General features: G+C 29.6%; 1 pseudogene; it reads right to left on the bottom strand.

Moving 5' to 3' along the window:
• Nucleotides 1-255: 255 nt before the first annotated feature.
• On the bottom strand, nucleotides 256-25,387 carry LOC142326547 (glycine dehydrogenase (decarboxylating), mitochondrial-like; annotated as a pseudogene).
• Nucleotides 25,388-27,530: the final 2,143 nt, after the last annotated feature.

The raw sequence follows: 27,530 nt of genomic DNA, 5'->3' as shown, positions 1-27,530 counted from the left end.
ACATATATACCTTTATGTGTTTATTTAGACAAAAGTACAAACATCTTGGACCTACAGTCAAAAAACATGAATGCAAACGTACATTTAAAATGTATGGAAAACTTACTATAACTGAAAAAATTTGTCATACATAACGTTTAGTCATCTCAATATCATAAACTTCTAACTTTCAGACTAATACACTTCATTCCACTTAACAGAGATAAATTACATGAATAAATTTTTTAATTAAAGCAAATGATCATTACAGTACACTATTAGACAAACTCCTACACAAATTTTATTATTAAAAACAAAATAAATTACAAAAAAGATAAATTCATTAAAATAATTTATGTTAACATCGCATTGAGAACTATAAAACAATATACAAATTATCAAACAATTTTGTTCTCCTGTGGTGTACAAATTTTGACTGCTGAGACTGAAATAAGTTTTACATTTGACAAAACAGATGGAGTATTTCATAATAAGAGCTCATTAAAACATTTCACTCCACCATTGAGTATACTTTCACAAACTGGCTTGTTGAAACAAATCTAAAATGCACAGGAATTCATAATTAAAAAGATCTTAAATAAACAATAAAGGACACAAATTAAATACACTTGTGAATAATCCAAAATATATATAATAATAAAAGAGGTTTTACAAAAACACAACTTAATTTTGAGCATGTAATTAATAAAAAAAATGTTACAAAATTAAGTTCAAACATCATTATTACTACAGCAATCAGCATCGACAGAGGCAGACTCTGTAGAAGCTTTTACCACCAAGAAAATACAACTTAGACTCGGATAAAATTTTTATAATTTTAACCTTAAATAAAGTACACTGAAATTGATTTGAAACATTTTTTAACATTTATGTTGTAAAAAGTTATAAATTGTAATTGATTGAATATTTACAATTTTTCTCACTTTTATAATTTTTCCATCTTGATATTCCATTCTCAAGCACTTATTTCTTTTTGAATAGTATCCCAATATTAAAAACTTGGTAATATTGGAGGGCAAGTGCATACAAGGTGTTTATCTCCATATATATCATCAATACGTCCAACTGTTGGCCAGATTTTATTATCGGGTCGAACAAATTCCTGTACAGAATTTAAAATGAAATATGAATATACAAATATACAAAATATACAAAGTTATAATCTCTTAACTTTTAATTTTGCCACAACATACTTGTTAATAAGTTAATGTAATTTATTTATCTCTTGCTTTGGAGGTTTTATGGCATACCTTTTTTTTCAATTTTTAAAAAGTTGGTTTTCCACCATTTTGGGGGTGGAACAAAACACTTGATCTACAAAATTGATATTTATATATTTTATGCATTTTAGTAAACCTTACATTACCATGTTTGAACCAACTTGATAGATTACCCCGTTATTGTGTAATGATTATTACAAAATTTATATTTTGGTGACCATGTTGAGGTAAACCCAATGGCTAATTCATGTAACGAATGGCTGCATTTGTGTAATTTAGTAATCTAAAATCAAAATCCAAGAAAAATGTGTCCACACACATACATACATAATTGAATCTAATAACATACTGTACATTCATTGAAAATTACATCTCTAAATGGCCGGCCTCGGCCTCCATGGTGTGAGTGGTAGCATCTCAGCCTTTCATACAGAGGTCCTGGGTTCGAATCCGTCAGGCATGGCATTTATCATTTATCAGGGAATTTATCATTTCGTAACTCTTTGATAAGGTAAGAGAATTGTTCCCCCTCTGTTAATGTCTAATGCAGAGAAAACTAATAAATATTCAAGGAGACAGGTTGAAACAGTGAAAAATTAAATAAAAATCATTATTGTAACTCCTTAAAGAATGACTTAGGTTTTGTACCAAATTAAGAATAATTTAATAACGACTTCAAAAACTGAAATTTGAACAAGTCAAAAAGTCATTTTGGTTTGTAGTATGATTTTTAAAGTTAGCTTTACTTTTTTTTAAAATTAAACCTGTAAACAATGTAGCTATATGAAAAAATAAACGATTTGCAAGAAATATAAAAGTAAGAGACTTCATCTCGATAAAAAATAAAAAAGTGAACACCACATGACTTCCTTGTAAGCCTATTAAATTATATCTACACATTTTTTGCTGCATTTCATTTAAAGTTATTTCATTTGAATGTAGATACAATCCTCCAATTCTTTATATAAAGTGAACAGTTACAGAATTGCATTGTGGTGGACACCACACTGATCACATTTTTTTGTGATGTACATATCAGCATTTTATTTCAGTTTATATATTAATTTTGTTACACGCCACTCAAGTAGTTGTGTAGTGTAAGTGAGAACGTGTCAGATCTGTAACCATGGACACATCGGTTGGAATCTTGACTTCATTTACATTTTTTATTTATTTAATTATATTGATTTGCTAATAATAATTATTAGCCTGTGTAAAAATTTTTGAATTAAAATGAAAAGAATGTAAAGTTTTATTTCACTAATAACTTCCAATTTATTTTTAATTTTTTTTTTTTGTTATTGAATTTTTATTGCAATTTGTTTTTACAGTCAGAGGTTAACAATTATTAATAAATCAATATATTTAAATTAAAAAAAAAAGTTAAAAAAGAATAAATGTATATGAATTTAGATTTGAACCGATGTGCCAATAAAGTACCAATAAAATTAAGTACTACTTACAATATATCGTTGAAAAATTCTGAGGGCTTATAATACTGCAGTTAAGAAAGAGTCCAAAATACAAAACATTTGGATTTTTGGCTTTTTTTTTACACTCTTGGTTCAGTCGATTGCAATCAAAAGGCTAATTATTTTTGAGTTATCAAGATACATTCATGCTTTTTTACATACAGATGTCTCGCCGAAACTAGTTAAAATGGATTTAGGGATGATCAAAATGGATAATTCCGTTGAAATCTAAAAACCAAAATTTTTTGCGATCACAGTACTTTTCTTACTTTGTCCAAGGAAGTAAAAAGGGGAATGATAATATAAGTAGACTGCTACCAACAACGAACAGGCATATCTGTTTGTGTTTGTCCATTAGAATTTATAAAATGCAATGTGCCTATTTTCTGATAATCGAGTTGATTTTTGATAGAGCTATCCAGACTGACAACACTGATATCAAATGTAGAAGCAATATTCACTGTAATTCGACAGTCATTTTGAATAATTGTGTTAACCCTGTCAGTCATTTCCTGTGTTGCCGATGTTTTCAAACAACAAGAGTGAGGTTTATTCTCTATATGTTTCGACAGTCTTAAAAGATTTACTCCATTTATAAATGCTTACATTTGTCAACATTTCCTTCACTATAATATCTTTTAAGTCTTATGTAAATTTCTGACAGCTTAATATTTTCTTTTGTAAGAAATTTTGTAATAATAAACTTTTCCACTTATAACGAAATAACATATAACAGCTAAGTGCTGAACTGTTGGAATAGGTTAATGCTTGTTTCCAGCCATCAGATGTGCTACTACTTCAGCTTTTATTTCTTATATTTCGCACCAGATTCAATTTATAATTTAAATTTTAACACTCCTCATAATTAAATTTGAAATTACTTTGTATTATTGAAAGACATTACAAAAAGAAATTTACGGTGCTCTATTTTCTATGAGAAAGTTGTGTATTTTCCATGAGAAGTTTGATTATATATTTGAAGAATTTTAGTTCATCAAACGGCAGCCAGTTTGTCTGTTGGCTTTGTCATCTAGCGATATTTTCAAACATAAATGTTATTTATTTTCAGTAACTATATAAAAAGGTAGTTGTATTTAAAATTAAATTTTTATTACACCCACATGCATATATATATATAACACAGCTAGCTAAAATATTAATAAGAATTTCGTTATCTAATCGTACAGTAAGTGTTGTGAATGTTTAATTACAGTAATTTTTAAATTAAAATATTTTTTTTCCTATGAGTAAGTAAAAATATACCATTGGAAATGCTGCTTGTATCCTGCTATAAGGTCGATTCCATTCATCAGCCATAACTTGTTCTTGTGTGTGCGGTGATAGTTTTAAAAGATTAGATTTATATCCATTTGTTTATTTTCTATTGCAGCAATTTCTTCTCTGATACCTATTAAAACAAACATCTTATTTAAACAACTTAGAAAATCCATTAGTGTAAATTGCAAAGTATTACTGTGCTACTACTTTGAACAACTACATTCTCTAGCATTAAATCTGGTACAACTTTACTTAAAAATTTGTGGGAATATATAATATTAAAAAAAAACCACAAAATTATAAATGATAATTGAAATCAACTCCCATGACATGTTTGCTAATAAATGTGAACTGAGGAATGCATACCAATAATGTCAACATGTTATTATTGCAGTTTAAATCAATGTAAGATTAAATTTATTTTTTATAAATTAATGTTAACATTAAATATGATGTGTGTGCAAACGTGTATATATAATTAGATCACAATGCAGGGCAAAAAAAGAATGTAAATTTCTACTCATTCATTTAAAAAAAAAAATTATTTGATTATAGTTGCATGATAGCTTTAATAATAGTAAAAGACAAAATAATAAATATATTTTATTTTTTAAATTATCCACTCAGTTAAGAAACACTTCTGATGTATTGAGAAACTGTAAAAGATGAGTTTTTTACTTTTGATAAGCAACAAAATGGTTGCTTAGATGGATGGTTGGATAACCATTTTTATCCTATTAAAAATTTACAGGCTATATTCTGTCGCCAAATGGCTTCAACAATGCATGGTACCTTAAAATCTTGTGGTAGTCCTGAAAAGTGCCATTTGAGATTTTTGGAATGATGGCCCTGATAGGGGTCTTTTGTGAGATAGCCTGAGGAAAAGCTGGTCTCCAGCAATTTCGGCTCAAATGTAGTCGGAGAATTGCAGCTTGCCCGAGCTCTTCCCTCAGCAGCAGTGATGGCCCCCCGGCCCCACACAGCCTCAAAGTGTCGGTCATCTTCCACTGAGGCGGTTCTCCCAGAGCAATCCCATGCTGGGCCCCCGACAGCCAGCAAACTTCTTTCTTCTTCTTCTCCAGGCGGTGGTTGATGATGAATTGAAAATTCGCTCTTTTATAGGTGCCTGCGAGTGATGGGACTGCTGTGGTGGGAGAGTTGCACAGTCGGCTACTTGGTGAAGAATGAGTGGCACTTGTGCAGGCACGTAGGTATACTGTACTCCCACTGACATCTGAATGCCTAGCATTGCAGTCACTGTTTTGAAGTTTGACAACAGTACATTAACAACAGATTGAACAGCTTGTAATTTGTAAGCTAGAGTTTGAATGATTATTATATAATGAATGAAAAGCAGCTTCAGATCAATAAATGGCCCTCATTTTCACAAATAAAGGGTCTGATTAAGTAGTATCCCATCAAAAAATATGTAATTTTTGTTTATTTTTAAATTAGAAACAATTAATACATCAAAATATTAAGTGTATATGAGATAATAATAAAGTAAAAAAATCAATGGAAATTAAAATAAAATTTAGAAGGCATCAATTGAATTTTTTAAAAATAATTAATGAGTTATTAATGAAAGCATATTTTGATTTCTGTTTCTTGAAGTACTGTGCTGCATAGAGGAAAATGTTTGGTTTGGTTGATATGGATATTGTTATTTTTGTTAGAAATAATAAGACTTCTTTATTTAGCAAAGATAGTATTAACATAAATATATCAAAATTAATATTTTTATTTATTAATTATCGGTCCTTTTGTTTATACATATGGGTACCAGCAAGCAATCTGATAGTCATGTATTTTCTGTAATTTTGTTCTTACACTAGAAGCCCAAGATAATCATTATGGTTTCAATTTGTTGGGCTGAAAATCAATTTCATTATTTTATGAGATATAATTTTCAACAAAACACATAAAAATTTTATTCATCAGGCAACAGTAATTCAACTATTACCAAGTGATCAGATAGATTTTATGAGAAATAGAAGACTGGGCAAATTGAACTGAAGGGTATTTTAGGTCTAATTAATTTGGCTTTTCATGTAACTTCAACATAAACATAATCCACAGGCGCAAAAGCTTTGCTACTCTACTGAGCCCAAGTAGAGAAATAGCTGGCCTCCAGGCTACTAGAAGGCACCACAAGAAACTTGAAACAGAAACAGCTACTGGAAGGAACCAACGTAGTGACCAGTGTTTAACATTCATCCAAGGAAGAAGAGAAGAAATAAAGAACAATTGAAAAAGAAAGATAGAGAGGCTTTCTTAAATTAGGGGTATTAAACCAAAATATCATAAAGTGAAACGGATTCTTATAATACAAGGGACAATCAGAAAGTAAGTTACAACCCCCTCTATGAAACAAATACATATTTATAAAACTTTTCTTTTTTTTTTTGAACAAAAAACTACATATTTTTATCTATTTTTTGGCATAATCACCAAAACCACACTTCTCATTTGAATTTTTGCAGTAACTCTACGTTACATAAGCTGAATGAGAAGTAATATTGTCGTGAAGAAAACCTACCCCATCGCTCAATCTTCCAGTCTTTGATCTTTAATGGCTTTACACAATTTTTTTAGTCTCATAGTAAGATCAGCATTCATTGTTCCTCGAGACATAAATTTACTGTAAACAACTCCCACAGAATCGAATGTTGATGTTTGTGGTTGTCGGTCTAACAGATGTGGCACCCATCATGCACACATCTTATGGTAACCAAGCTAAATAATTGCAAACACAGGACCGTAACTGATGTTAAGTTCACTTATAATCTCTCTAATTTTAATGCACCAGTTACTCAAAATCATTGCATTCACATGTTACCCATCGTGCTTACAGTTGAAGGACGCCCAGCACACAGTTCGTCACTCCCATTTATTCTTACATTTCTGAACATTTGGCACCATTTTGTGATCATGGGGTGACAGTGCATTCTCTTCGTATACCTCGACAATTTGGCAATGAATTTCACAACTGTAATTTTTTGCCCACAAAAATCATACTACTGGACGAAACCTCTAGAGGACATGCCATATTGACAATGATACTACACACATACCGAATGTCATACAGAATTGCTGCTAGGGGAGTGTAAAGACAACAACATAACCAGTGCTGCCACCGTAAGACATTAATATACCCCTTTAATTCAAGAACAGCAAGGGTGTAACTTATTTTTTGATCCACTTCTCTTATACCATACTTAAGTAATATAATTACTATCCAGGTTTCACGCTTAAAACTTGTACTATTAAGGAAGGTTTAATTTTGTAAATCAAATCTTATATAAGACATTCAAATATTTCTTATATGAAAAAAAAATTATTTATCAGAAATGCTGTATTTACCGATGAGTGCGCAACAGAATCTGTCCAATTCTTCTTTGTCTTCAGATTCAGTCGGTTCAATCATAAGAGTACCAGGAACTGGCCATGACATAGTCGGTGCATGAAATCCTAAAAATAAAAAAACATTAAATGTTAATTTTAATAATTATTTAAGATGTTTAAGAATGTAAACCTACAATAATTTATATAATAATTCTATTAAACATGGCCTGTTGGTATGATTACACAATAATAATAATAATTTATAAAAACCTCTTACCTACAACTTTCCTTTAAAAGTTGTTGATAAGTGGTTTTTATAAATTATTATTATTTAATAGTTTATATCAAGAAAAATGCAGAAACAACACAGGAACAATGGAAAAAGCTTATAAAATAGTGTGTAAGGTTTGGACAATAGATGTTTTGAAGCCATTACCCTTGAATGAACAAGGGATACGATTCAGCTGCAGTTACATCAGAATAAGCCCTAGGCTTGACATTATAGATACTACTGAAGGCCAGCTACAGAGAGTGTGCAATAACATTCAATGAATATGTGCGGTAACATTTGAGCATATGAGTGAAATTGTAACAGTAATCTGTTTTGCAATCGATTACAAGAAGCTGTTCACCAAGTACAGAAGACATTATTTGTTTATAAAAATAAGTCACTTTCTTATGTAAATAGTAAAAGTAAAATATCTTTGTATAAAGTTTATTGGAGTCTGTAACTGTAATCTCGCTGCAACCTCACTTTTTAGTTTTGTATGCATTTTTATTAATTATTCTAAATTTCATAGATAATCAGAATTATTGTTTGTGAAATATAATTTATCTATTTTGTAAGTAGTAAGATACTTAAGAGTAAATAAATTGCATTTGTAAGAATTTTAATATGTGTAATCCTCTAATATCTTTATCAAACTGGTAGCATGCAACAGCATGATATATATTTTTTTCATTTGTAAATAGCTTACAACTCATAAATTTCATTAACAGAATATGTTCTTTTGAAAAAAATATTTAAAAATTATTTTCATATAAAGCAAATTATTCCCATACTGTAATAAAAAATAATGGAACTGTTGAAATCAAACATAAATCAGTATTGTTGCTTCAAATGAATATTTTCAATTCATTAAATATAACAATAATTTTCACTAAATCATTAGTTCTTCAGAATTTTTATTCCTGCCTTTTTAAATATTTGCAAACAAAAACTATATTACACGATTTATATTTCCTAAACTTATAATACAATTTAAGCCAGATCGATCGTAGCGGATGATAGAAAAGCCTTACACCAACACAGCCTGTCCTTAAAAATGTAGGTAAAAATTTTTTGATCAATGTGATTAAGAGAATATGCAATAGCCCTATTATAATAATAAAATATAAAAACAGTACTTTCTAGACATAGAAATACAAAAAGATTAGCAATCATTATAAAATAAGAAGATAAAAATGAAAAAAAGTGACTGGCTTTTCAAAATAAAAAGCAAACTTCCTTGATTCACTCATACCAGATTTAAATCTAAAAGCCTGTATAGTTTCAGTTGTACTAATACTTATTTCATTATTATTGAATTTTGACAATACAAAAGAAAAAACTATAAAAAACATGTTTTCTTCAGTAGCTCTCTATGTCATGAAGAGCATATTCTTGTATCATCATTTTTTTGTTTCACCTAACAGTTAAGTGCTATAATGTAATATGTTTTATTTTATGCTATTTTAAATGTTCTAAAAAGTGTTCGATACAAATGAGTTGTAATGCTGCAGACCATTTATAATACAGAAAAAAAAATATTTCATTCATGCCTTACCATAATCCATAAGTCGTTTAGCAATATCCACAGCCTCAATGTTGGCAGTTTTTTTGAATTCTCTAACATCAATAATGAATTCATGTGCTACTAAACCACTTTTAGGACTGCGATAAACAGTTTTGTAATATTCTTTTAACTGATTACTCATATAATTTGCATTTAAAATTGCAACTTGTGTTGCTTTACGAAGACCTTTTGCACCCATCATCTGAAAAAAGTAGTGAAAAATAATATAAAAGTATAAATCAATACAAATTAATGAAAAAATAATACAATAACATAAGAGAACTCATGAAATGAAGGTATTATTTCAATAATTACAGCATCTTCAGTCTTGATTTAAATAATTATCATCATCATTATTATTACCACTATGCTGATCTCCATGAAAGTCCTGCATTCATCACCATAGAGGCCCTGCATTCTAATCCTAGTCAGGCCTGACATTTTTCATATGCTACAAAATTCATCTTTCATTAGTATTGTAACTGTAATTATAATTAGGCTGTTTGCTAAAATAAATAAATTTTAGGTGTCATAAATGAAATGGGTACAGGCAAAACTTGACATGAGTTTCAAGTTTCTCCCAAAAATGTCACTCTCCAAAAAAAAAATACCATACATAGCTTACTACTAAGGAAAGTGAGGAATGAAGTGATTTTCCACTGCCTTCTCTTCAAGCCAAATAAATAAGGCATATCGATACACTAAGCCCATCAAACTGCTACCGATATTCAACCCTACAAATGACTCCTTCACTCTGTTTACCACATGAACTTGGTGTACAGTTATCATTATTTTCAGAGAAAACAACTCTTACGGGTGCCTTTATACCTCTAGTGCTTTACATATGTCTCCACCATAAAAAAGACAGGAATTGTTACTGTCTCTCTTTCAACTCTGAACAGGGAATTATTATTATTACTATGAATGAAGTAAAAACAAAAAAGACATGTTTTTTTTTAATTTAAAAATTTGTCTGATTTTTTTCCATTCAATAATTAATATATTACAATCAGGTACAAAGAGCTTCAAGTTTATTATTTTCTTTGAATTGGAAAATATAATTAACAAAAGGAATATTCCATTTGAAAACGTCTTTAAATTCGTAAATGAAACTTCAAAGAAATTACATATTGTATTTTTCAAATACTTATATTGAAAAGATACATTCATACACAGCCGTAATAGCAAAATAGTTCAAAGTAAAAATATGAATAGAGATTAAAGCGCATAAGGTAAATTATGTATGTAGGTAGATAGATATAAAGCATCTTGAGTAAGATACAAATTGCCTCTGAACTGAAGAAAATTATCTGCTTATTTTAAATGTGGTTAGCTGTTTTTTCTTTTTAATATATAGATCATATATAAATGATGAGGTTTCATACTCCTGACAAAAATTATAATTTTGTGATGTACATTTTTTGGAGAGTAACAGATTTAGATTTTGTTATCAATGTTTGCATGTTTTCTATATTTGAAAATTTGTCTATTTTCTCTAATGTGATCAGCATAATTAGATTTTTTTAATTATATTATTTATAAAATTTTAATTGTTTTTGAAAATATTGGGCTTTTTTAATTCCCATTTCTCATTTCTGTATAGAATTTTTTTCTTTCCACATTGTACTATAAAGCAGGTGTTTACCTATATAAGTATTAAAATTAGATTTATTATTAATTTTACTTTTTTAATGTTTTGTTTTAAAGGCAATCATATATAATTAGTTAATCTTTTTGAAAAATTTATGTTGTGTTGGTTTTAATTTAAATGAATATAAAAGTAATATTTTTATATTACTTTAAAGTTAATTTATTTATTTTATTAAATTCTTTATATATATATATATATATATATTTAACAGTATGAATAATTGATTACCTTAATGTAAGCCCATGATATTGGTAAAATTGCAGATGAGCCGAAAGGTGCAGCACTTACTGCACCAAAACTTTGTGATTTCTCTTCCCCAGTTAAATCAATAACAGGATGATTGGGTAGAAATGGGGCAAAATGAGCTTTACTAAAAAAAAAAAAAAAATTGCATAAAATTATTTAATAAATCTGTGTAATGCATGGACTATTACTGCACTACATGCATTGGTATGAGTATGTATTCTACAGTGAATTAAATTTTAGTTACTAACCCGCTATTACAATCATATTTGTTAGTAAATTACAATTTCAATCACTTACACTGCAATAGGTCCCATACCAGGACCTCCTCCACCATGAGGTATACAAAATGTTTTATGCAAATTAAGATGAGATACATCCGATCCATAATCGCCTGGTCTACAAAGACCTACCTGTGCATTCATATTAGCTCCATCTAGATATACCTATAAAACAGATCAGTAAATATTTAATTAGACAAATTATTCAATAAAATAGAATCAGGAAGTGGCTAATATCATAATATCTTATAATAAAACCTGCATTTAACAGCATGTGAAAATACTTTCCTAATATATTACTGCAAAAGAAAAAGGTTGTTTATAAAGAAATATATCTTAAAAACCACTCAGTGGAATAAATTAAGTTTTATATTATACTAAACCTTGTTCTTTTTTGTATTATTATTGAGAGTTTCAATTATTTGAATAAAACTTGTACAAATTAAACATAAAATGTACCAATTTTTTGGCTATTTTTCCAGGTAAAGTGATTTCAAATTTCATTAAGAGGTTATGCAACAAATTATTGTTTAAGCATATTTAAGAACAAAGTTTTTATTTATCTACTGTTTAAGTGTTAACATTTTTTTCTGGTAAACAATTTCAATGTGCCATTACAAAAACTACTATTTTAGTACTTCTTAATAAATTTACTTTGTAAAATGTTTAGATTAATTTTTAAACTGAATTATCTATTTTAACATGACTGTGTATATAACTACTTTCATAATTTCAGTTAACAATGGGGTGAATAAAAGGTGTGAAAGAAAGAAAAATTAAAATAAAACTGCTGATAATCTTGGCCATCTGGCAGAGAATAACAAACATTATTGTTTCATAGTACTGCTCAGCAAAACAACTGTACCGTTAAATATAAGGTCTACACCTAGAATATGACTGTACTATAAACAGAATTATTTATGGTAAACTGAACTACCAGTATATTTGCAAATTATTATTTTATTATATGTAAGTGGGTTTCCTTAAACCATCCTTTTCCTTATCCTTTTCATTAATGGTCCATTAGGTGAAGGTCTGAGCTCCTAGTTAAGATGCTATAACCTTTGGACCAACTATGTAGATGTACTGGAACTATGACTCTGTTTCCTATCTGATAGCCAAAATTTAGCCCAATGGTTATAGTATTATTGAGTAAAGCTCAGCCTTCTAAGAATTGTGTCCTAACCGCTTCAATATGGATTTGTTAATTGTAGTACCATCTGCAGCATTAAATGGCAATAAGTTTCACATAATAGCCCTAAAAAAAATCATTTGGAGAAAAATCAATATATTTTTTAAAAAATAAGCATTTTTAATCTGTTTAAAACACATAAAAACAAAAATATTGTTTCTTCATGCTGACCGACAAAAACCAGTTATCCATTTAATAAAAACTTTATTACTATGCATAAATAGATGTATTTGTTTTATGTGTTCACAATTAATGTCCTTTATACATATCTTTAATTTTCTATACATCTAATTTTCAACTCGATAAAGTTTGTAAACGGTAAGTCTTTTAATTAAATGATATATATAAAACCTAATCTGTCCTCCGAAATTATGAACCATTTCACAAATTTCAGCTACATTATCTTCAAACACACCAAATGTAGATGGATATGTGATCATAATACAGGAAACTCGTTTGTTAAATTTTTCCAGCTGTAAATGAAAAGAAAAATTGTAAAATAATTAGATTATTCAAAATTAAAAAAATATTATTGTTAATAGAGTTCTAGAAAATCAATTAGTTTTATCAAAAAATGTTGTTTAGGAAATATATTTACACATTCATATTTGTGTATACATACAATACTCATATTAATCTTTGCATAACTGTAACAAATAAATATTTAAAATACCTTCCATTTAAATTATATAAATACTACGTTAGATTATATTGTTTGTCATCACCTAGACAAAATATTGAAGTAGAATAAAAAAAAAATTCAAGTATTTTCTTTAATATAAAGAATTATTCTTTTATATATAAAGGCTGTCAAGAAAGTTTACTGTAATGATGTGGAATTTTTACTTGAAGCTTTTGAACATATGCGCCATTCTGATCAATGACGTCTTTTTACAGACTCCTCAAAGCCTAGTTTGAAAACAGTCCTTCTTCATGTTCGAAATAATATCCTCTCAATTTCTTTAGCTCATATGAAGAAGTCATAAGAAAATATGAAACTTGTGTCGGTAATGATTCAGTATTAGAAACATTTGTGGAGACCTGAAAGTGATAGCGGTGTTCCTTGGGCATCCTAAATTCTGCTGCTTCTAGATTTTATAAACAGATGAAAAGAAATTGATTCCTTAAATTCATTACCTTAGTTCTGAATTTCATGAAATAGGTGTTTCTGTTGCAAGAAAATATCCATTCTTAAATTAGCCGAGATTTTTTAAAAAGAAAAGAGTTATGAAATACATCATTTCATCATCCAAATCACCCAGTGATGTTATTTTAAAAATGTTATCTCCACATTTATAAATTGCATTAAAAGAGAAGCAATCCAAAAATGTGATAATATTCATCAAACTGTGATGAGTGAATCAAACTTAATTCAAAAAAGAGTGCTTTCTTTAAGATTTTTTGAGTACAGTGAAATCTCCAAAGAGATTCCATTGCTAGAAAATATGTCTTGTGTTTGGACACATTCACAGTTCGGCGGGCTTGTAAAAAACCATTTTATTAGTGTACTAATTAATGATGAAACTAATGAACTCATTTACGACACATTTATCATCATTACACTACATTCTAAAAAGAAATTATATGACAAATTAGCTTACAAATGAGACAATATATCTACAATTTATGCATAATATGAAACAGTACAGCAGACCAAAGCAGCAAACAACAGTAAGTGTTAAAATTTTTTTATATGATGTTTGCTTAAAATTCAAGAAACAATGGGCCAAGCTAAATGATCCTTTTATCAATGGTATTATTGATTTAAGGATCATTCTAAGCATAAATTTATCCAGGTAACTCTAGAACTGGGGAATGAGCAAATCATAAATAGTGAGCATGTCATTTTAATGACACTTTCATATAGTAGAATTTTGAGAAGCTGACTAAATCGCATTATGTAACAACATAGCCATAATTAGCAAGTAAAATCTTCAAAAAAGAGACTAAATTTTATTTCGGTATCTCGTTTATTCAAATCAAGTAACCTTTTCTCAAGATATCAGCAACATAATAAAAAATGATATTGTACCACAATTTTCATAGGTAGGTGAATGAATAATTCATTGAAGTGAGTGCTATCTACATACTGTAAGTATAATTAAAGTTATGTCTACTAATAATTTTTCTAAGGTGTATTTTATTCGATATTATCTTTACATTCCACATAAAACTAAAAGAAATAAGGCTTTTGCTGTAATGGCTTAATTTATTTTGATTTATGCCCATTACCTCAATTTTTGTCAGTTATATTATTTATACAAGTGCCACATGAATGGCATTACTTGTATTAACAAATTCAATAATATTCATTATTTGACATATAAGCTAATGAATATTGAAGGCTTCGTTAATGTATTTGCATTCTTAACAATGTACATGGTTGAAATCCTCTGTTTCACAATATCTTCTATTTCTTCATTTAAAATATTTACCAACACAGGCTATTCATCTCAACAAAAAAAAATAGAATTTCTACCATTTACTCACTCAAGATGTACTGTTCTAAATAGGATAAAAAGTAAACCTGTACTCTTTTAAATTTTAAATGAGGATTTCTTCCCTATGTTGCAGGAGGTATTTTTGTTATTTACATGCTGTGTATATGTTTAAGTAACCATTTTTTGGGGACAAGGAATTAAAAGATTAAAAATAAACAATTTCCACACAAATATTTTTTTTTAGAATTTTAGCTGCAGGTTTTTTCTACTTAATAAATCTGTTATCCAGAGGGAAACCAGGAAGTCTCATTTTGTAATAGAAGTACCACAGACAAAAAACAGTTTCTCAAAAGAACAGACAAAAGGAGAGAAGATTTCAGGAATAACATAGAAGGGGATGAGTATTCTTCTCTCCTAGCCAACACATACATACACACACACACACACACACACACACACACACACACACACACACACACACAAGAACTGTTTTTATGTTCATAGGGGGCTAAAGTTTATAAAATAAATTTAAAATTATTTCAGTTATGAAATTGATCACCATTAAAAATTAATCTTCTGAAAATAATAGATTAGGAATGAGGGACACCTGGCAATGATTTAAAGTAACAATGATATAACATAAATAAAAATATAACCTTTTCTTTTAATTGTTCTATTTCAATACTGCCATCTTTGGAAACCAGCCATTTGTGCAGACGCAGGATTTGTACCGTGAGCTGAAACTGGTATTAAACAGACATCACGCTGAGTTTCACCAAGTGATGCATGATATGTCTGAATAGCTCTAAGACCAGCAGATTCACCCTAGGCACCACTGTAAACAAACATTATAAAACAAAATATATCTAAATATACTTTGAAAACTAAAATAATTCATTTGACCTTTAAAATTAAAAACAACATCATAGGTGTGGTAAAAATTAAATAAGGCTTTCTTTCTCTGTTTGTGACACAAGGGAAATTTTAAACATTGCCTAATTCATTATAGTACATTAAAAATAGACCAAAAAGAGATTGTACGGAAATAATTAGGAGAAATTGACTTTTCTCTTTTAAAAGTATAGTTTTAATATTTATTAAGAATTTAGAGGTTATTAAGATTCTCTGCAGACTCCTAATCAATATGTAGTTCAAAGAAGTTGAAAGAGTGAGCAGTAAACGGAGGTAAAATGAGATCTTTTTGCAAATATTTCAAAGATTATTGATTTTACAAACAACAAAAAATGTTAATAAAACTTTTCTTAAAAATTAAAAAATTCAGTTTTCTGCTCTTTCATCCAAAATTTTACCTGAACCTACTATTAGAATAGAATTATTCAGATTATTTCAAAAACTTTAATTAAAAATACAGTTTGTGTATTGTCAATGACGATACAAGATATTTGACAAAGGAAAGTAATGAGATATATGTCAAGTCTCATTTGTCAAAGACAATATCATGTTGTAAAGTGCAGGATTGTAATGAAGTTCTCATCTACCATATGAGTACAATATTTAATTTGAAAAGGAAATAAATTAATTTTGATGAAAAATATTCAAAGGTAATTGGAGACCAATAGAATTAAAAGTAATACTTTGAAAAAAAAAGAGTTACACAAATACTGAAGCATTCAATTCACAAAGTTGTCAAATTTTATAAAACTAATAAAATAACAGTTAAAATTATTTCTTAATATTCCTTTTTTCCCATAAACTGTAACACATTTATCCTACAAGTAATACTAAAAAGAATTTGAGATTTGACAACTCAAATATAACACTACAACATAAAACTTCTACATTACAGCACTGTCCTAAGCACTGAACACTACATCCAACAGAAAAGCATATTGTATGCTTCTAAAACTCTCAAAACATCTTTGAACATTGGAATCCTTGCTTAAAAATGTTATTTCTGAATATTTTATCCTACTATCAAAAGAGCAATACTGCTCCTTTTATTCAGAGTATTTCTTCATTGCATCTGGTTTAATTTGCAAGGAAATAATCAGATTCAACCCTGAATATGGTTTAGTGTTTGTTTTCTTAAATAAAAATGAACAACACATACATAATAATATTCAATTATTATAAATAATAGTCAATTATTTTTTAGATAAAAATAACTGCTAAATATTCCAAAATTATATTAAAATAAATTAGGATTAAAAAATTTCCCTAAAAAACATTTAGTCCTTTATCTTTTACTTTCCTGTCTAGAAAGTGCTATAGCAGAGCTGTAGTTCTAGAAAGTAAAGTACTGTAATCAGTCCAATTTGGGCATATGCAGTTTTCACTGGATCTTAACATTTTGATACCTAAGGAACCTAAAAACCAGATAGAAATTTTTCAGACGTTAATTTTTGTGTGTTTGGTGTTGGCCTCTAAATCACCAAATCACCATTATATCTCCAGTACTACTAGACCGATTTTGACCAAAACTTGGTCAAAATTTCAACTTAAACGGTCAAGAGGTGATGCTGCAGAACAAGATCATCCTCAGTACCTCGAGACTTCGCCTAATTAAGGTCATATTTTTCTAACACATTTGTTAACAATTAAAAATAATATTTGAAAAAAAAATTTTTTGCAGCATCACTATTGTAGTCGTCTGCAATGTTGTGATGTCACAGGTGAGTGGTAGAATTAAATAAATGAATAATATTTAAGTGTAAAAAAGTAACTTCATCTGGCCGGGTCTCGGAACTTGATCGCCCGGTTGACTCGGTACCTTGTATTCAGACTTAGGTTACTTTAATTTTTAAATATTCTTTACAAATTCATATTTTGTTATTATCGTTTAAATGTTGGAGCTTTAATGTATTTAATAGGATTTTTAAATTTAAATATCTTCGGCTTCGGTCAGATTCATTCGAATATTTACAGAGCACTCGGCTTCTTTCATACGCACTTGGCTGCTGACAATTCAGTAGTTCCTTATACATCACTCGGCTCCTTTCGAATGCACTCGACTCCTGACAAAGCAGCGGATCCAGCAACATTATTTAAGCAAGTCCATCGTCATTCTTGTGGTCATTATTCATTCTTCAGTCATCACTCTTGTTCAGTTCCAGGCGCCTACAAATGGCAATCGCATTATTCTTGTATAATTGCATTAAATAGCAGTTCCAGTTCATAATTCAATTACAATAAACATTTAATAATATATAAATAATTCATTTAATATTTCGAGTATATTAAACATTTAATTTATTCATACATAAGTATTTTCAAATATAATATGGAATTTGACAATAACATCAACTTATGACTTTAATTATTTAAAATCAGCACCGAACTTCATCTGTTCGTACAACCGGTGTGTTAAGCCTTTTGGCTACACCAGTCTGCCGACAGTACAAGCAAAATTTGCTCTATGTAAGTTGTGAAATAACATTAGTTTAGTTAGTGTCGACCGTCGCCGCTAGTATCGCCACACCCGCGCAAATTAAATACGTTTTGCGTGCGCACTTTAGTTAGAATCATTGAATTAAATAAATGAAAAAAATATTATATTTAAATAAAATAATAAATATTTTAAATTTTACTGTAAGTGTAAGTCGTGTATCAGAAACCTGTGTTGTCAGATTTTTTTTAGTTTTAAACACTTCAGTAATTATGTTTTTAGATTTGCTTTATTTTAGTAAAATAGATTTTATTTATTAGGTCTATTAGATTAAATTATTAAATTTATTAATTTTTTAATGTAATAATCTATATGAATACATAAGAGTAAGTATAGAGGAAAAATACATATGAATTAATTAACAAATTAATTAATTTGAAATTAAAATAAAAGACTAAAAACAATGATTTGCATATTGAACATTCAAGGCATTCTAATCTGAGAAAACTGGTCTTAATCTTAATTTATACACAGAAATTTTACCTGTTAGGTTGAAAGGATATTTTATCATAGCCAGTTATTTCACAAAGATCCTTTTCTAATTCAGTAAACATAAGCTGATAACCTTGAGCTTGTTCTTTTGGTACAAATGGATGTAAATCAGTAAATTCCTTAAAACTGCAAGGCATCATTTCAGTAGTACTATTCAGTTTCATTGTGCATGAACCCTGTATAAAAGATTAAAAAATGCTTTTATTAACATAAATCATGCATTTAAAACACAAGTCGACATCTTTGTTAAATCCATGAATCACATGAAGGGGAGTAATTTTAGAACTGTACCTTTTTTATATTAGACTTAAGTGCACCTGTCCTAAACTCACAGAACATGGAAAGATCAATGATAAAAAGGAGTGATAATAAATAGGAATTTACCCAGGAAGAGATAAAAAGAAAATAAAACACTAAAAAATTGGTACCCACAAGCTTAGGAAAGTACAACAGATGCCCATTCCACCCATAATCCCTCTGGAGATCAAAGACTTTTCCTAGGAGGAGAGTAGCATATTACTACTATTTAACAATTTTATTAAATCAAGTTCAAATATACACTCAACAAAATTACTTTTCCATCCCATCCATACTGAAAACCATTTCTTATCTCTGAATAATGTGACATGGAACTATTCAAGCAGAGCATATGTAAACTGAGAGCATGGAAAATTGCTGTCAGGATTTGAAATTATTCTATCAGACCTATGCTTCAGTCAAAGAAGTCTTTCATTTGTTCATTCAGGTAGTACAGTAATCTTCTTCAGCATCCTTTTAAGATTTAATCACACTCTACCATATTGTTTCTGCATTCAGAATTGTCTGCTCTTAGTTAATTAATGCTGTCCAGACATTGTTTATGGTATAGGATAAGTTGACAAAAAGATAGCTGGACATCAATATCTAACGACAGTCCTGGAAGCAAATAAAAAAGAAAAAAAGATAGACATAGGGACTAATACTGGATCTACGGAGATGGCTGGACCACAAAGCATGGAAAACTGGGGGTACTATTTAACTCAGTTCCTGATCGGTCAGTTACTTTAAAGCATACTTGTTTACATAAGCATTGAATCCCTCAGCCAAGTGTAATTATTGCAGAAGAGAGGATATCGCAGAACACATGGTTTTCAAGTGTCCAGTTCTTGCAGCACAGTAAAGCATGCCCGAGAGAACTTGGCATCATGATAACTATGCTACAGACCAACAGCTTTGATGTCAAAGATGTCGGTCAGAATTATCCACACAAAGATGGCAGAAGAAATACAGGGAGGAATTCACTCTGATTTTCTCTTGGAGCCCACTACTGCCCAAGGAATAGTAATAGGTAAAAAAGAAGAGTTTTATAAAAGGTACCATTATCCATTCATAACCCTACAACCATCAGTTCAAACCCTACAGAACAGTTTCTCCATATAACAACATGAGAGCCTCAATACGATAAGCCTTTCAGAACCATGAGCCTCATTGATCCGATGAATGATATTCATTCAAAGAAAAAAATCACTCTTAGGCCAACAAGGAGAGGTAGAAATGAAATGATTGTAGAATGCAAGTCTTAAATCTCTCATCTTATTCTTTGCTAGTAATAATGTAATTGGTAATTGAAGTATAGAAGTGCTACCCTGACCAAAAAATAATTTTTTCTGAATTTGTATCAATCTCAAGCACCTACTAACTATTCAAATGTATTTATTCAGTACCAAACAAATGCATGATATATGCAGACACTTGCTGTTTGGATGTTGGATAACCACCTGCTGCAAAACAAAGCACTAAAGTCATCAAGCAAAGGACTTCTGATTATACTTCCCCTCTGTTAATTTAACAAATAATTCAATTTTTTCCACTAATTTACCTTGAACTTAGACAATGATGCATAACAAATAGGGTCAAGTCCATCATAACACCCGTATACTTTGGTGTTTGAATGTCATTTATCTACTTATATTAAGACGTGTTCTCTGTTACAAAAATGTAGGTCAAAATGAGGTGTTCCCAGGATTTGAATCTAAGTGATTTGTTTTTCATAATATACTGTTAATCTTCCTAGTATTTTTTAGACTGGATATCTCATTTTTGCACCTTGCCACTAAGATTATGTCACGTATATACATACAGTTATTTGTATAAGATTACATCTATTAGAGGAATTGTCTAAAATTTCTCACTTGATGGTCTCCAACAACTTTGTATAGTAAATAAGAGTATGGAATTGGAGGCTAACCTTAAACCAAAATTCCTTACTACATGTTTTTAATCATACATCAAAATTATTTAGTTCATTGTAAGCTGTAACATTTATCAAATTCCCTAATATATTTGTTTAAAAATTGCCAGGAAGTGTCAAATTGCCAAGATGTTTAAATAGTTTATTTATAGGTAAAATAGTCTTTGTTTCATCTGCTATTACTGTAAAGTTTAGAAAGCTTTCTTTGTTTTCCGTAGCAAAAAAAAAACAAAAACAAAAAACTTGTAGATAAATGTCAGCAAAATTTTTGGGTACACTCTACATAATATTTCTAATAGCCTACAATTTTAGTCGAGATCTAATAAAGAACAGTTCTTAATTCTACCAAGCCCTGCTCAAGAAGTATACCGATTAATTACTGAATGTCTATCACTGAAATTGTCTTTATTAGCTCATCAGTGAATTTTGTTCATCATTAACATCCATTGTTCTTTCTTTAAATGAACTGATCTTCCATGCTTTGTCTACTCGTAATATCTTTACCGTACTGTAATCACTAATTTATTGGTGACAAATCTCAGCTAGAATTAGTCCTTTTATGCGGAGAAAATACAAGGTAAAATGAACCTGACAGGTCAATTTGAATATTGTTTTTTGCCCTTTCTAGCACTGTCACTCTAACATTTGTAGTCGATGCGTTATGGAGTACCTCCATTCTAAAAACTACTTTTGGCATTAAGTGATTGCTAAAAGTAGTTTTGAGAATGGCGATACTTTGATATTTGCCAATTACGAACGGGAAGAATAACAATGCTAGGAAAAGCAGAAAATAACAGCCAAATCAATTATGATAATCTAGAGGAAATACAAAATATTGTGAAAACCTAACAGGTTCATTTAGCAGGGCTAGAATGAAATATAATAAAAGTAATTGATATTGAATAATGAAAAGAAAAGTAATGCAGAGGTTGCCAAATCAGTTTAAGAGAAGTATAGTAGAGAAGAGAAAAAGGATGGAGTAAAAATGAGACTGTAAGCAATGAGAAGTACAGTTAGAGCAATAAGATGGTTTATGATAGCAGTGGAAGATGTAAGAACTTGCAAAAAAGAACACTGCAAATGTGCAGCAGCAGGTGAAAGATAGTGCAGGACAAAAATTAGAAGTATTTCAGATGACCCAACATAGATAAAATCTTGAACAGAGGATAAAAATAATGTTAGAGACAGCACTAAACTTTATTTTAATTCTGTTCACTTTTTTAAATTTTTATTCCTTTCTTTTCCTGTTTAGCTCCCGGTAATTACCTTTCAGATAATACTTCAGAGGTGAATGAGGATGATATGTATGAGGGTAAATGAAGTGTAGTCCTGTACAATCTCAGTTCAACTATTCCTGAGATGAGTGGTTAATTGAAACCAACCACCAAAGAACACTGGTATCCACAATCTATTATTCAAATCCGTGTAAAAATAACTGACATTAGGACTCTAGACTTTACTAGGGCTCTCGAGTTTGCTTGAACTCTCGACTTACAAATCAGCCGATTTGGGAATACGCGTTCACCACTAGACCAAGCCGGTGGGTTAATATTTTTATTCCTGGAAAAAATGAAAAAAACACTTCCTAGAGCCTAACTGCATAAACAATTTTTTAACTATTCTAAGTTTATTTAGACAAATCAGAAAATACAAACCAGTGGAATCATAGAATGAACTAAAGAAATATCTTTGTTTTCTAGTGACTTCATATATCTTACAATTCTTGTTTCAGAATGATAAGTGTTAAAAATAGGATGAGTCATAAACTGTGACATTCTTTTGAATTCTGTCTTCAAAATACTGTTGCTTAATATATCACTGTTTTCAGCAATCTAAAAACAGAAAATTAATAATTATTACTAAACTTTATAAAATAAAACATAAATACAAGGTTTGTTCAAAATCTGTCTGACCATTGACCAAGTGGCTATAAATCTTTGTTTCCTACAAAATAGCCTCTTATCATAATACTGAAAATATTTTTTGTACATCTCTTTTGATATTTCTACAAGTTGTGCTATCACATTCATCATTATATCTCCCAGCTGTGACATCAGAACACTTTCAGAAGCATTTGAAGTTACCAGAAATTACAAGGAGCCATATCTGGTGAGTAGTGATTTCAAAAAAATGTCTTAGGTTCTAGTGAACTGAGGATTTCTGTATTTGACTATACAGAATAAATACTTTCTGTATTTGAAGTTCTGGATTACATGTGACAAATAGGCGTGTGTGTTATGATGCAACTGACATTTATGTAATTTCCATAGATCCAATCTCTTGCACCAAACTGCATGACAAAGGTAATGGAGATCCTTTAGAGAGTTCTGTTTCTTGATAGTTTAGAATTCTGGGGCATACTTGGGTTGCACAACTCTGAGGAAATTAAAAAAAAAACAGTCAGCTTCATTTTCACTTGTCTTGCTTTCTTTGGCCTTGGAAATGATGGTGATTTATTTAGGCATTAAAAAGATCAGTAACAGCTAAAAAATTACACTCAAAATCCTACACATCTGTTAAGCATAAAAAAAGCATCAATGATATTGATCATCAATTTTTTTCTACAACTTCAATTTAGTAGAGTCAGTGAAACTTAAATTTAATAAAGTCAGTGAAACACATTTAGTGAATGTGGAAAAACCATTAGTCAAATGAAACAGGATACAAGTTGTTATAATTAAAAATAGTTTTATTTGGTGGCGAAATTAATTAAAAATAGTATTTTTTATCTATCATGCCAAATTTTACTGGATTTTATGTGATTAAGTAACAATCCTTCTTGTAGCCTAATGCCACTTCTGACATCAGTCTAATAAAGGGAATATGATATAGAAGTTTAAAGCATTTAAAAAATCAAGTGATAGGGTTCTTAACTGAATCTTCTAAAATTATAATTTTTACATTGAATTATTACATTGAACTAGAATTCTAATGTTTTGTACACTGAAAAACAAGATTAGGATGTTTACAGGCATATGTATGTAGAAGAGGGTTAGATGCAATACAGTATGAAGACAATTTAAATTTCAAAAACACCTTGAAAGGCATCCTTAAGACAAAGCTGTCTACATAGCTTTTGAAAATATTGAGATATCAATTAATGTAGAGTGGAAAAACTTTTCAAAATTTTATGAAAAATTAGTCTGAAATATAGGGAAAGAGGACTATGTAGTTGGTTGAAGAACTACAAGGGTAAGTCAATTATTATCTGCAATGTAGTTATAAATCTTATTGACAAATAGGAAACTTACATGTATATCATCTTTCAACATATTCCCCTTGCAATTCAATACATTTGGTCCATTGTTGCACAAGCTTCCTGATGCCCTTATAAAAGAAGGTTTTCGGTTGAGCTGCGAGCCAGGAATGCACCGCCTCTTTCACTGTTTTGTCCGAGGTAAATAGACGCCCCTTAATGCCTCTTTGAGTGGACCAAACAAGTGGTAGTCAGAAGGTTCTCCCGCTTAACACGCCATTAGTCGGGTGTAGAGAATTTTTCTCATATTTGACATTAAAAAAAAAAAAGATTTATTTTGTCCCAGATATGTTTAGTTCTTGCAAGATATAATTGCAAATAAGATATTAGACAAATGAAACATCGCTGGTAAAAAAAAAATTGGTCTATGTAAAAATAGTATGATAGAAGTTACATGTAATCAATATTTACTTATTGTTGTTTGCATATTAGAAACATAAAACAATTTGCTTTACTTTAAATTTTTAAAAAATGAAAATAATTACTTATAAATTGTTTTTATTTACTCACTGTCTTTGTTGACACATTCAAAGCAGACAAAGACTGGCTTCTTATAAATAGGGGCTCTGCACTTGTTAGTGTACCTGTTCTTTCTTTTAGGGCAGTACTTTCACTGTGGAGGCCTTTGATTTATTTTACACAATAAAGATAATTCAACTGTTTCATGAACTCACAAAGTTTTACAACAAAATTGTAAAAAATGTATTTTCCTAAACAACTAAAATATAAATGGTTATTAAGCTAACAACACACAAAATACAGTAAAAAATACTACACAAGGTAGAAAATAATGATAATTCAACGTAAAATAGGCCTCCAAAAATAAAAAAAAAGTCAACTATTCAATAAATAAGAACTTTGACATCGAGACTGCCTAACTTTACCTGTCATCTGAAACACTTATCACACCATCTTGTCCAGGTATTATAATTGCTTGATTAATATCATCATTACAACCTTCAAGTTTAGACAAAAGTACAGGTTTTTTTGTCGAATTAAATTTATCACCACTATTACTCGTAGCAGGTTTAATTTCGGCTGCCATATTCAACAAATCGAAAACGTAGAGATAACCCTACCACAAACATTTATTTACTTCATTCGTCTTTTCACAAGTGCTGACAACTGACAAACTGTAATTACAATGTATGAAGTCATGCAGCAGAATTGTACGCGTGTTCAAATAGCAACAACAAAACACTAAAAAATGTATCGAATGAAAGTTTAATTAAATCACACGTATTTGCATTATTTTAAATTCCATAGTTAGTTTATTCTTTCGTTTAATACACAGCAAGCAAAATAATAGAAAGCATAAAACAGTAAAATTATATAAAATGTTGAAATTTTATATTATTAACAATTTCTTCTAAAAAAATAAACTAAAATGTATGTATCCTAGAATGGCAACATTTGTACAATTACATGAAATAAAATTCATTTTCTAAAAAAAATTTTTCATTAATGTTATTTAATTTTTCAAATTTCCCGTTTCTTTGAATCACTTTGTACAATTACATGTGTTGGCGTCACTGTTTAGTAGATTGGGATCATATGTTTATAAGCGTTGTTAAAGTGAAATCTGTATCGTAATATCAGTATTATTTATTTGTGTTCACTTTTGTTGACTAAGTAAGTAATTTTATACCATTCTAACATAAATTAATAGAATTTAAGTTTGAATTTTTTGTGTTTATGAATTGAAAGTGTAGCTTTGGCCTGCGATGTAAATTTATTTAAATTCGACGTAAAATCGATTACTTAAGCAGCACATTAAAAAATTCACATATTGTGGCCATATTATTATTAGTTGTTTTTTAATTAGTAATTTTGGCAATTAAGCAGTTTGTTCCAACTTAACTTTTGTATCGTATACGTTATTACTCACGTGGTGTAAGGCAAGGTTAGCTGGCGTAGGTTACCCACCGGGTTGGTCTAGTGGTTAACGCGTCTTCCCAAATCAGCTGATTTGGAAGTCGAGGCTTACAGCGTTCAAGTCCTAGTAAAGCCAGTTATTTTTACACGGATTTGAATACGAGATCGTGGATACCGGTGTTCTTTGGTGGTTGGGTTTCAATTAACGACACATCTCAGGAACGGTCGAACTGAGAATGTACAAGATTACACTTCATTTACACTCATACATATCATCCTCTGAGGAATTATCTAAACGGTAGTTACCGGAGGCTAAACAGGAAAAAGAAAGCTGGCGTAGGTTAAGTTTCGTTGAATTATATTTATAAAATAAATAATAATGGTTATATTGGATGATATTAACTATAACCCAAAAGTTTGCTGTTTATAATTATATATATAAATTAACCAATTAACCTTCGCTTGCTAACCTCAACTTATTAACAGAAAAGTTTTGACTATTTTTTTTGCTATAATTTTCTTTCCGTTAATTGGAAATTATAATACTTATTTTTTATTCGTTTTTCTCCGATACTAATAAAAAAAGAACAGTTGATAGTCGACAGCTTTGTAATATACTGTGAAGCTTTCGATTATGTTACAATTAATGGAAAACAGATTGTCTCATGTTAACTTATAGCAAACTTCAATCGTTTTTAGTAGTGTCTGGTAGAACCATCTAAACTGAAATAGTTTACAAAAAACTATTGTGCCACAGAACAAAGGAAGAAAATCATCTTAACAACTTCTCACAAAAATAATAATTATAAATAAGTACTACAACAGAGGTATTACAACTCAACAGAGGCGTTTCCTTTCACTTTTGTCAGTGCTGTTCTATTTATTATATATGTAGCAGAATGGACTGCTTCATTACTTCACTCCTAAGCAATTTGTGTGTTGAGTGCAGAATGCAACCAGGATCTTGCCACCTCACAAATGATTCTGTTTTCTTTCTCAGCTGCTGTAGATTGTTGTGGAGTATAAGATACCGCCATAAAATGTTAACACTTGCATTAATTTTTCCATGCCTGATTTAATTATAGCAAAGTGTTTTTTTTTTATTAGATGGACATTCATTTTGATTTACGCCGTATAATTTACCTTTACAAAAAATAAGTCCCACTTAACAATTTTTAGAGAGATGACCCAATTTTCTACAACAAAAACATTTCTTGCCATTGTGATTAGCCTTAGCATGACTCCCTTTTGCTAAAGTTTGATCTAGAAGCATGCTTCCTGGGTTGACAATCAACCTTGAGTTAAAGATGTTT

The sequence above is a fragment of the Lycorma delicatula genome, chromosome 6, assembly GCF_047948215.1.
Source record: "Lycorma delicatula isolate Av1 chromosome 6, ASM4794821v1, whole genome shotgun sequence".
In the NCBI taxonomy this organism is placed as follows: Eukaryota; Metazoa; Arthropoda; class Insecta; order Hemiptera; family Fulgoridae; genus Lycorma; species Lycorma delicatula.
This window is presented reverse-complemented; position numbering and strand designations above follow the sequence as displayed.